Here is an 11,081-nt window from a genome sequence, read left to right on the forward strand (position 1 = left end):
AAACCAATCAGACCTACAGATGTACTCCGTTAAATTTTGTTTTCCAACAGGTACAATCCTGGCTTAGGCACACAGTGCAGATGCAGACCGACAGTATGCCAAAACTCCAATTGTTTCCTCCTCTGTTGCTGGAAAAATCTAACGATTTCGTAAAGGTGAGGTCTAGGTGAGCAACAAGGTAGAAGAGGTAGGTACACTTGGAGTTTGGGGCAGTGTTCCAATAATTTATTTGTGACTTCAAGACAATTTGGGAGCTAGTCTGTGCATGTGTGTATAATGTGTGTATGTGTGTGTGTGTCCTGTGTCCCCGTCTGTGTTCATGCATTTCAGCCAACCAACCAAGCCATTGAGTAGAACTAATCCAGTCGTTAGAGCTTACGCACTCAATTCAGCATCTCCAGCCTGTAAGCCCATATCAGAATTATTCTGCGGCTCATCTTTTACCCCCAAGGCTTGACTTTTTAAATTGGACTTGCCGCTCAAGGCCTGCTGGGACCCTAGTATTCATGGGTACGGATGCCCAGCATAGAAATGGCTCCTTCTTCAAAGAGAATGCCCTTAGGCCTTCAAACAAGGAAAAACAGCCTCATCAAACTTGGGGAGGGAGCGCTGCTTTTCCTGGGGTTTAGTGGGAGAATTACTGAGGGTTGGGAGCTCCTCACGCTCTAAATTCTCACATTACCCCCTCCTCCACTCTTGGGGGCCCACTCTTAACAATAACCCATCTTATACAAAAGTCACTTGGTGATGCTGTGAATTCAACAGACATTGTTTTGGTAATCCACGGGATCAAAGTTAGCTCTTGGTTTTCAGCTGCAACAGATAAGAGATTACTCAGCTGCACTCATCCAAAGTCCCCGATTTCTGAGTTTTGAGCAAAAACGGGAAGATACGAGAACATTGTTCTATTTCTTCACATGACCACCCATAGTCCACGAATCCCTCATGCTCTTGTAAGTACAGAATTTGATGTGTTCATACGATAATTGCTAAACATTTCTTTATGGCCTTTTTCTCTTCCATACCGTTAGCTTTAAGCTTCTTCCCCCCTCACCCCCGCTCACCGCTAACTGATGTGATTTCATTGCTTAGCTTGAAACCGCAGGCCCTTCTAACCTCTGATGAAAGGAATCTCAAGAAAAATAAGGAGATAAATGTTCACCTTTTTGCTTCAGCTATAGAAAAGCAGATAGGATTTTGTAAAATGATGCTGTATGTGCAAATGTATTTTCTTAACAAAGGAGTCTTTACAACACTCAGACTTGAGATGGTTTCAGCGGGCTGGGTGTTACCTTTCACTTCTAAAGAAGCCGCAATTGTCTTTGTCACTTTAATTATTTGCTGCCTGAATATAAGATACAGAGCCGCATCTTCACTTATAAAGGCTGCAAGTACGTGTGAGGTTTCTTTGAGAAAACCAGGAGACTTATTGATACTTCTCTCTTTGTCCTGCATGCATGGATGCTAGAAAAATTAATACATAAAACTTTTGACTCTGTTGGAGTTCTTGTTTAAACAAAGTATCCCAGACAATTTCAATAAAATAGTTTATTGATTGGCCTGTAGCAGTGCTCCCGTGGGCACTGCGTGAATTGAATTAACTGCATGACTGACTGATATTGTTACACAGGAAAAGAAATATACATTTGGTCTTCAACCCATTTCTGGCACTGAGCTCCTCCAACTCCTGGAATTAACTAAGTGAGGAGAGAGATAAAGGCGTGTTTTGTTATGTTAAGAGGGGACTTCTGGACGGCACCTAAAAATGGGACTGGTTGCCCAGAGAACCCACCTGATTTCTGGGGGTTGGAACTTTCGGGGAAAGAGAAAGAGGCTGGCAGGCCAATCATTTGCCAATGCCCAATGATTTAATCAATCATGCCTTATAGTGACAGAGCTCCTGGAGGTGACTGGAGAGCAGTGCCCCTGGAGAGGGCATGGAAGCTTCATGCTCTTTTCCCAGACTTCACCCTCTGTATCTCTTCCTTGGTTACTGTTACTGAGTTACATCCTTTTATAATAAACCAGTGGGTGAGCCGTGCCTCTGCGTTCCATGAGCTACTCTAGCAAATCAATCAAACCTGAGGAGGAGGTCCTGGGAACCTCTAATTTCCAGCCAGTTGGTTAGAAGAACAAGTAACAACCTGAGCTTGTGATGGGCATTTGAAGTGGGGGAGGGGCAGCCTTGTGAGACTGAGCCCTAACCTGTGGAGTCTCCAGCTATCTAGTGTCAGAATTGAGGTGGATTGTAGGATATCCCCCCCCTTTTTTTTTAAAGATTTTTATTTTATTTTTTAAAAGATTTTATTTATTTATTTGAGAGAGCAAGCGAGAGAGCACAAGCAGGGGGGAGGGGCAGAGGGAGAGGGAGAAGCAGACTCCCCACTGAGCAGGGAGCAGAGGACACAGGGCCCTCGGGATCATGACCTGAGCCAAAGGCAGACGCTTAACCGGCTGAGCCACCCAGGCACCCCAGGATACCCATTTAGTGTCAGAGACTTGCTCCACACTGTGGGGGAGTCAAGTGTAGGGGCCAGTGTGCCACTCTAGCTTATTGATTATTTTAAATCAAACGTTATTTAAGAATCAGCCAGTGTAAGAAGAATACCCTGAACTCCCTTTGTCTCCCTGAAAGCAGGAAGTAAATCTCCTAAGTGAAATGTACCTTCCTTGTACCAGGAGGTAAAGAGAAAACCCCCATCACCAGAAAGGGAATTTAGAGCCAAGAAGATGTATAAATAAGCCTTGTTACTTTTTACTAATTTACTACCCCAGCCCAAATGCTGTTTAGAATTCCTTACTAAGTGAAACTCCCAAATGTGAGTTTCCTTTGTCCTGTCAATTCCTCACAAATTTATTGTCTCTTGTCTACAAAGCATAGAAACTGCCTGCCTTGGTCATTTTTTTAGGTCATAATTTCATTATTGGGCCTCTGTGCACATGTAATTAAACTTTTTCCCCCCTCCTGTTAATCTGACTTGGGTCGATTTAATTCTTGCACCAGCTAGAAGACCTTGAAGGATAAAAGAAAATTTTTCCTCCCGAACATCCTCACGTTAGATCCAGACATGTAAAAGACTACCATATGCCTTAATCTGCCAGATTCTCACAGCCCCAGTTAGTCCAGAACCAATCACAGATTATTCCCTTTTTCTCTATCAGTCTCCTCTTGCCCACAACCTACAAACTAGGACCAGTTTCTGTCCCAGTGAGTATTGCCAATATTAGATAAATGATTTTTTAAAATTTTTAAAATTTATTTTTATTTATTTAAAGATTTTATTTATTTATTTGACAAAGAGAGACACAGCAGGAGAGGGAATACAAGTAGGGAGACTGGGAGAGGGAGAAGCAGGCTTCCTGCCAAGCAGGGAGCCCAATATGGGGCTTGATCCCAGGATGCTGAGATCATGACCTGAGCTGAAGGCAGAGGCTTAACCCACTGAGCCACCCAGGCGCCCCTAGATAAATGATTTTATTGGAAGGTTATTGCACAGCTCACAGGACTGATGGAAACAATGGAAAAGCAGACTCAGAATAAATGTGGAAATTAAAGGAAGCTATGAAGGTAAACCATAATCAAGGCCATGTCTTGGAAAGAATCTGGTGGATAGGATGCCCCTGTGGGTACTGTCATCCCTGGAAAGCCACCGTTGTTGCCCCCAGTTTCCAATTCTACCATGGCCACCACGAGCAATCTCCAGTTGACCTGGGTGTCTGCTTTGCTCTCTCAGATTCCAAAGTCCTTGATGGGAACATTTAATTAGCTCAGCCTAGGTCACTTGCTTTTGCCTTAGCTGCCAGAGTGAATGGAAAGGGAATATCATCCCTCTGATAGATATTTGTATATTTCTTATGTTTTATGGCTGTCTAGTACACTTTGATCACCCTGTGATTGCTAAGTAATCCCCCTCCGCCCCCGTGGGTCTCATCTTCCCAAGGCAGAAGTCAGAAAAATTATTTCTTCGGGTTCCTTTGCAGCCTTGGCCCAGAGATGTGACCTCAGTGCTACATCAATAGGGGACAACAGAGAAAACAGGTTTTGTGTGGAGTGTCCACATTTTGTGGGGTTGCTGGTTGCAAGGTCAAGCTCCCCATGCAGAAGTGGCATTCAAGTCAAGGCAAAAAGTTGAGTCCGTAATGGGATCCAAGCTCTCACATCTAGAACTCAGAGATAGAACAACAATTTCCTCATGCGCCAGCTCCCCAGCAAGGTTTGGGAGTCATTTTTTTATCCCAAGCCCCTTTGTTCAGCCCTCCAGTAATCTGTAAATTATCCCTCTTCTGCTTTGTCATTCAGGGTCACTTAACACTGATCACAATCAGGATCCCTAGCTAGTAATGCAGCCCTGTTCAATTTCCACATCTAAAGTCAGGACCTCACTCTTACCAAGACTAAAATAATGAGGATTTTCCCTCCCAGTTAAGTGGTATTTTGAGGAGTCTGCCTGGCTCAGTCAGTAGAGCATGGGACTCTTGATCCTGGGGTTGTGAGTTCGAGTCCACATTGGGCATAGAGCTCACTTTTTTTGTTTTTAAAAGATTTTATTTATTTATTTGACAGACAGAGATCACAAGTAGGCAGAGAGGCAGGCAGAGAGAGAGGGGGGGAAGCAGGCTCCCCTCTGAGCAGAGAGCCCGATGTGGGGCTCGATCCCAGGACCCTGGGATCATGACCTGAGCTGAAGGCAGAGACTTTAACCCACTGAGCCACCCAGGTGCCCTAGAGCTCACTTTTAAAAAAAAAGTGGTATTCAGACTCTGGGAAGCGAAAGAGAAAAAAAAAAAAAGACATTAATGTTCCAACACTCACAAGAATCCCTAAATTTGCTCTTACTACCCCCGTTTTAGAAATGAAATAAATGAAGTCTCAGAGTAAGCAGCTTGGGTGAAGCCAGCCACATAGCTATGTGGCGGAGCTGCCTCTGAACCCGTCGGGCCCTGGTGGCCAGGGAACATTCCAAGCCAGAGTTTTCTAAATCCTATTTTCCACTGGGACACACCTTTTCTTTCACAGTAAAAACAGAACAGGACACAAAAGTCAACAAATCCATTCCTCCAGAGAAAGCACATGATGCCTCATAGCACATTGTGTGAATTTACTAGAAAGGGGCGTTCTCTAGGAAGATTCCAGAAGGTGACCAGACTGTGTCTTCACCGAGTTCCATAGCAAGCAGGGTTGGGCTTTGTTGGGCTTGGTCTTGAGTGCAGCAGCATGTGGGTGTCCTGGGCAAGTCCCTTAACCTCTCTCAGCTTCATTTTGGTCATTTGAACAGTGGGGATAATAGAACCCTTTGTTCTGAGGGTTCACAGATAAAATGCATCTCAAGCACTTACACAGTGCAGTGTCTGACATACATTAAGTACTCAACAAGTGTTGGCTATTATCCTTGGGTGACCTTTGTTAAAGACAGAGGCATTGCGCAGAGGAGCCAGTCAGCTAAGGGTTCGGAGGGAGGCCTGTGATGTGGTTGGAGCCTCATGTTGGTCCAACCTGAGTCTACCAGAGTGAATCAAGGCTGAGTTGTTTTATTTTTTCCCCAGGGAGATAATAACATCCACCCTCCCTAATTCATAGAGTCATTAAGCGGACAAAATAAGATAATGTATGTATAAAAAAAGCACTGGAAAAAAAAGTTAAGTGCCATAAAGTTGCAAGGTATTGCTGTCCTTGTGGCTGTTAGTGTTTTTGGAAAGCTTTTACCCTGGGTAATAAGATATACCCTTGAAAGCCCTTTAAATATGTAAGGTCTAAGTGTGTGACCAAAAAAAAAAAAGTTTAAGGGATTGAAATTAGTCTGGGAAAAGGAAAAGCTGAACAGGGTGATTTAATTATTCTTTGTAACTTGAATATTGTCTCCACAAGGAGGGCTGTGACCAAATTATCTGGTTCCTACCAAGGTCTACATAACAGGAAATTAGTTTCGAGTGCTACCGGAAGAGATCAGGTTTTGATTCTAAGGAACACTTCCAGAGATTGTATTGGAAGGATTAAAGATGTCTCATGTAAATGCTATTAGTGTAACAGTTGAGGTTGAGGTTTTCCAGAATGAGGAGGGCAGTTGGATGCTCTGAACAAAAAAAGGTCCAGTGGTTTATAAAATAAGATCATGGCTTTTAGTCAAAAGATGAGGTGGAAGGGACATGAGTTCCCCCAAAATGGGAGCTGGAGCCACTCAAATGATCGGAGGTAATCTCAGCAAAGCCACAATTATTGTAAGTCCATCCCATTACCACCAGGGAAGGGGATGGCAGGTGATAGGCTGAGATGGAATATTGCAAACCTACTTAATGTAGAGCCAAAGAAATATCGACTGTTTCCAAAGAACCTCCCTGCTTAGGACAAGGTGTTTCCAGAATATGGTTGAAGAACAGGCGACATGTGAAGTTTCAGTAGGCCTTCCAGCATGGATTAGAGAATGCAGAGGTGAAGGGACCAGGCAGACCATCACAAAGCATAAAGCTGGGTTACCCTGCATCTCTTTAACACAGGCAAGACTGGAGACACAGTGATAGAATAGCGTTGGAGAAAATCCCAGAACCGTGTTGAGTTGGATCAGCACTCATTCATGCTACTCCATTTGTTCATCTCTGTTGATTGTCTCAAATGCCCTCAACAGCTGTTCATGCCCTAGTCTTCTCTTCAAGACTACCCTTCCTGCTCACCAAGGTGCAGGCACACTGGCTGGCCTTCTTTCGGTCTCTTATGCATACCAAGTCTTCCTACCTCATTGCTTTGAACATTCTGTTCCCTCTACCTGGAATACTCCCCGCCCCCCTTTTTAACCTGGAATATTCTCTGTCTCACTCATTGCCTGAATTACTCCTCCTTCAGGTCCCCCTAAATGCCCCTTCCTTGGAAAGACCAACTGGAACTCCGGCTTTGGTCTTTTTCCCCCTGTACCTCCTCTGTGGACTCTGTAGAATTTCCCCCAGTTAACAATTTTGTATGTATTTGTGTTCGTCTGCTTAATGTCTGTCTCTCCAACTAGATTGTAGGCTCCATAAGAGAAGGGATATATCTATTCTGCTCACTTTTGCCATCAGGCTAGAAATGCAGGCCCTCAAAAAATCCCGGTTGAATACATGAGTATTACAATAAACCAAAATGTCTGGAGACATTTTCCACCAGCTTTCAGCGTGTCATTTATGTTGGGCAGGAAAGAGTTAACTCATAACCACATTAGTATCCGTGGGAACCCGAGTCCAAAGCAACAATTGGGTTAGGTTAATCTGGTTGGCTTTGGTTTGGCCAACCTGCCCAGCAAGTTATATTTTCTTATGCTTAGTCGAAGTGGACAGTTGTTCCCAGGAGAATCAGTATCTGAATGTCCCACTCTCACTTAACCACAGCCGGCTCCGGCCGGGAAACCAAAGTATATATTTTTCACTAAAATTCTAACATTTGAGAAATCCTTCAGAAGGTGATGCTCATACACAAAGGCCCTATAACCAGATCCAAGAGAACAGTAAGTTGTGATTGTCTCTCACGAGCATGAAAAAGCTTTAGCCGATCTTATGTTGCCTTTTGCAACTTTTTGCAACACAAGAACACGGAAAAGTGGGCCTGTCAATTGAGTTATTATTTGTACCAACCACATGGCTGCTGGTGGGGATGAAGTAGCTCAGTCATGGCCACCTTCATTGGGCCAACAGAAGCAGCAGGGACTTGAAAGGCAGGGGTAGACCCTTCAGCCCAACTCCCACCCCCTGCCTTCTGATTGAGAAGCACTAGGTCTCAAGGAACCAGAGTCTGGTTTGCCTCATAGGCAAAGCAGGATAGGGAAGCGCAGCAAGGGGAAGAATCGGGAATGTTAGTTTTGAGTATCAGAGAGCCAGGTGGCAGGGAGAGAGAGCAGATGCATCCTCAGATAAGCAAGCCACATAAGATGCAACTTGGCTGTGGGATGGACGGGGCAGGGAGACATTGGGTCAGGAATTGTTTGTGCGTATCAATCTCTGTCCAGCTGTGGATCCGGAAAACAGTTCAAAACCACCACCCTGAGAATTGAGCTAAGGGGAATCCATCACCAGTGTATTGGTAAACATGGGCTCGATGGATTTGTTCTTACTTGAGGATAATGAGCAGGAAACAACCACCATAGGAAGCCAATGAGAAACACTGCAGAATCAGAGAAAGGGAAGAACATCCTGAAGACCTAAGGAAAGAAGGATTCTCTCAAAATGATTTACTATAGGAAATAAAGTAGTGCTTTAGAATCTGCTTAACATCTATAAAACTAGAGCAGGAAGGCCAAGATGTCAAGACAAAAAATGAAATTAAAAGGGAGACAGGTGATATAAATAAAAATTGTAAGGAGAATAAAAAATGAAGTACAAATAGAAAAATTAAAGTCTTCAATGAGGCAGTAGAGAGCAGAACTGAGCATATGGAAATGTGGGTCAATGCCAGGGAGGACGGCGCAGGGTAGCCTTCTCAGAAGGCATATATAAATAATCAGGGGTTAAAAACCATGAGAGGGTGGATGGCATCTCTATTAGGTGACACATACAGGCAGATACAGGAAATTAACATGCACCTTTGTCCACTCCCTCCCCAGCCCTTTGCCAGGGTTATGAGCAACCTTTAAAAAGCCCCTGCATCTTTGTTCTAGTGGCTCAGAAATGTGTCCCCACGTTCATCTCTTAGCCTGTGCTATGACCTCCTTAATTTATCCTAGTGCTCACACTTTGCAGATGCAACATGGCATGGTGGTTAAGAGTTCAGACTCTAGAAATAAGTTGCCTGTGTCTGGAATCCAGTCTTACTGTGACTGTGTGAACCTTGTAAGTTATCTTATTTCTTTGGTCCTCATTATCTCATCTGCAACATGGCCACAAGGATGTTAATAACTATAATTACCTTAGAAGGTTTAGTACAACTAAATGAGCTAATGCACAGAAGTGTTTTGAACAGTGCTAAGTGGATTGCAAATCCATGGCAAAGCTTCATTCAAATCTTTTGCATTGTCCCAGGTTTCTTCCTCTCTACTGAAACGGATTGATCTTTCAGGATTGATCTACTTCATTTGACAATTTCAAGGGATGCTCTGGACTTTGGGTTTTCCCTTGGAGTCCATGGAGTTTTGTGGATACTCCGTAAACCTCAGTCTGCGGTTGGTATCCCAGATCCCCACAGAGGGGAGTCAAACTAGAATTACGAATATTTTGGGTAAGGAACTAGAATAAATAAGACAAAGGTAAATGTAAGTAAGAAATGTGCTCAGATTTCTTACTTACATGTAAGAAATGTAAGTAAGAAATGTAGGGATGGGGAAAGGCTAGTTTAAGGAAGTTGAAGATAGTTGGGTGGGTTTTGCAATATTCCAGGTGAAAGTTAAACGTCTGAGCTAAGGTAATAAGGAACAGTTTGGATGAAGCATTTGAAGATGCTCCAAGTGGGGGATGAACAAGTTAGTGACTGAGGATAAACCGTGGATGAAGTAAGTCAAAGTTAAGAATTTAACTCATCACCTTTTAATATTTTTCTTTCCTCTGTCCACTTGGCTATGAGCCACTAAAAGAGTTAAGACCTGTCTTTATTTGTATTAAAATCCTCAGTGGTCAGCATGGTAACTGACACACAGCAGGGATTCAGACATTATTTGTTAAATAAATTCTAGACCCAAATTTGCTTTCCAGGCTCTGATCCCTCAAATAATTGTGTCAGCTTAACCCATCACACCTTCTATTTAACATCTTTGTTGTTCCTCACAGCTTGGAACTCATTCCCTTTGTAAACGGTCAAATCTTGCCAAGGTTTCAATGTCCAATAAGAACCTCCTGCTTTTAGAAGTCTTCCAGAGGCCAGACAAGAGTGTTGTGATCTCTCTCATCCAGATTCATAGCACTGCTTGTCCTCACTGGAGCTTTCAAGAATACTCAAGGACATCTCTTTGGATTTATCTCATTTTTGCAGAGTCATTTGGCCCTTCAAAGTGAATGCTTTGTCCCCTGAATTAGATTTGGAGATTCTCAAACGCAGAAACACATCCATGGTTCCTTCTGCTTGCTCTCCCCACTATGCCCACCCCATCGAGTGCATAGCAGAGTAGTACTGTAGTACTGTAGCTACCCAATAAACCATGGGGCACATGATTCTAAACACTAATTACATTTTTAATCTTCTTAAGCAAGTAATTTTTAAAACTATGGTTTTAAGTTGAGAAATCCTTGACTTTCTAGCAGGACTGGGTAAAACACTAACAGAAACAGCTCTTGTCTGGCTTCCAGACATGCCCTATTTGGCCGTGAGAGAGACCCATTCGAGCCCTGGGTTTGGGAGTTTAACTGGGTCACCGTGATTTGCCCTGTCCACACAGAGATCATCAATTCAAACCCACTAGTTCTGTGACTCCAGCATATTCAAGCCCAAACCTACAGAGATAAAAGCCAAAGGTCCAGTTGCCATGGGGGAGAATGGGGCTGTTACAGGAACTTTCAGCCATGGTCAATTCTCAAGTCAGGTTCTTGCTGAAATGCAGATCTGTCAAGGTCAAAGCAAAGGTTCTAGAGGCAGGCTCTAGCTCCCATGATAAAAATGCTGGCAGAAACTCTGGGTTAGGGGTGAAGATGGTGAAAGTGCTAGCTGAACAGGCTGGGTCTTCACTCCAGACCCTGCAGGAGGCTGGAATGATAAATAGATCCTTGTGCAAAGGGAAGTTGTAGGTGGGCAGATCAACCACATGTGACAGATGGTGGAGACAGTGTGAGACCTGCAGGTTCTAGGTCAGTTCACACCAAGCATCAAATAGCAAATGATTTCCAAAAGAAATTTCACTCTGGAAGAGAGGGGGCTCCTTGTACCCTTGTAGAATCAGCTGTTGTCACTTCCAGGAATAAGGAGGATGAGAATTGATAAGTCCGAGTGTTTGAGCGGCAAGCCCTTTTACCTATATTGGTTAGGATGTTTTTGGATGCAAGAAAGAGAAAACACAACAAAAAACTTACACAATAGGTGAAGTTACTGGCTCATGTAAATGAGGAATTCATAAGATATGTCAGGGTTGCTCCTAGAGAAGGCCCTATTAGTTGGTGCCTAAGAGTCACATCCTCCCCTTCTTTGCTAACAAACCCAACAG

The sequence above is a fragment of the Enhydra lutris genome, unplaced genomic scaffold (assembly GCF_002288905.1).
Source record: "Enhydra lutris kenyoni isolate GAN:26980312 unplaced genomic scaffold, ASM228890v2 scaffoldscaffold55, whole genome shotgun sequence".
Lineage (NCBI taxonomy): Eukaryota > Metazoa > Chordata > Mammalia > Carnivora > Mustelidae > Enhydra > Enhydra lutris.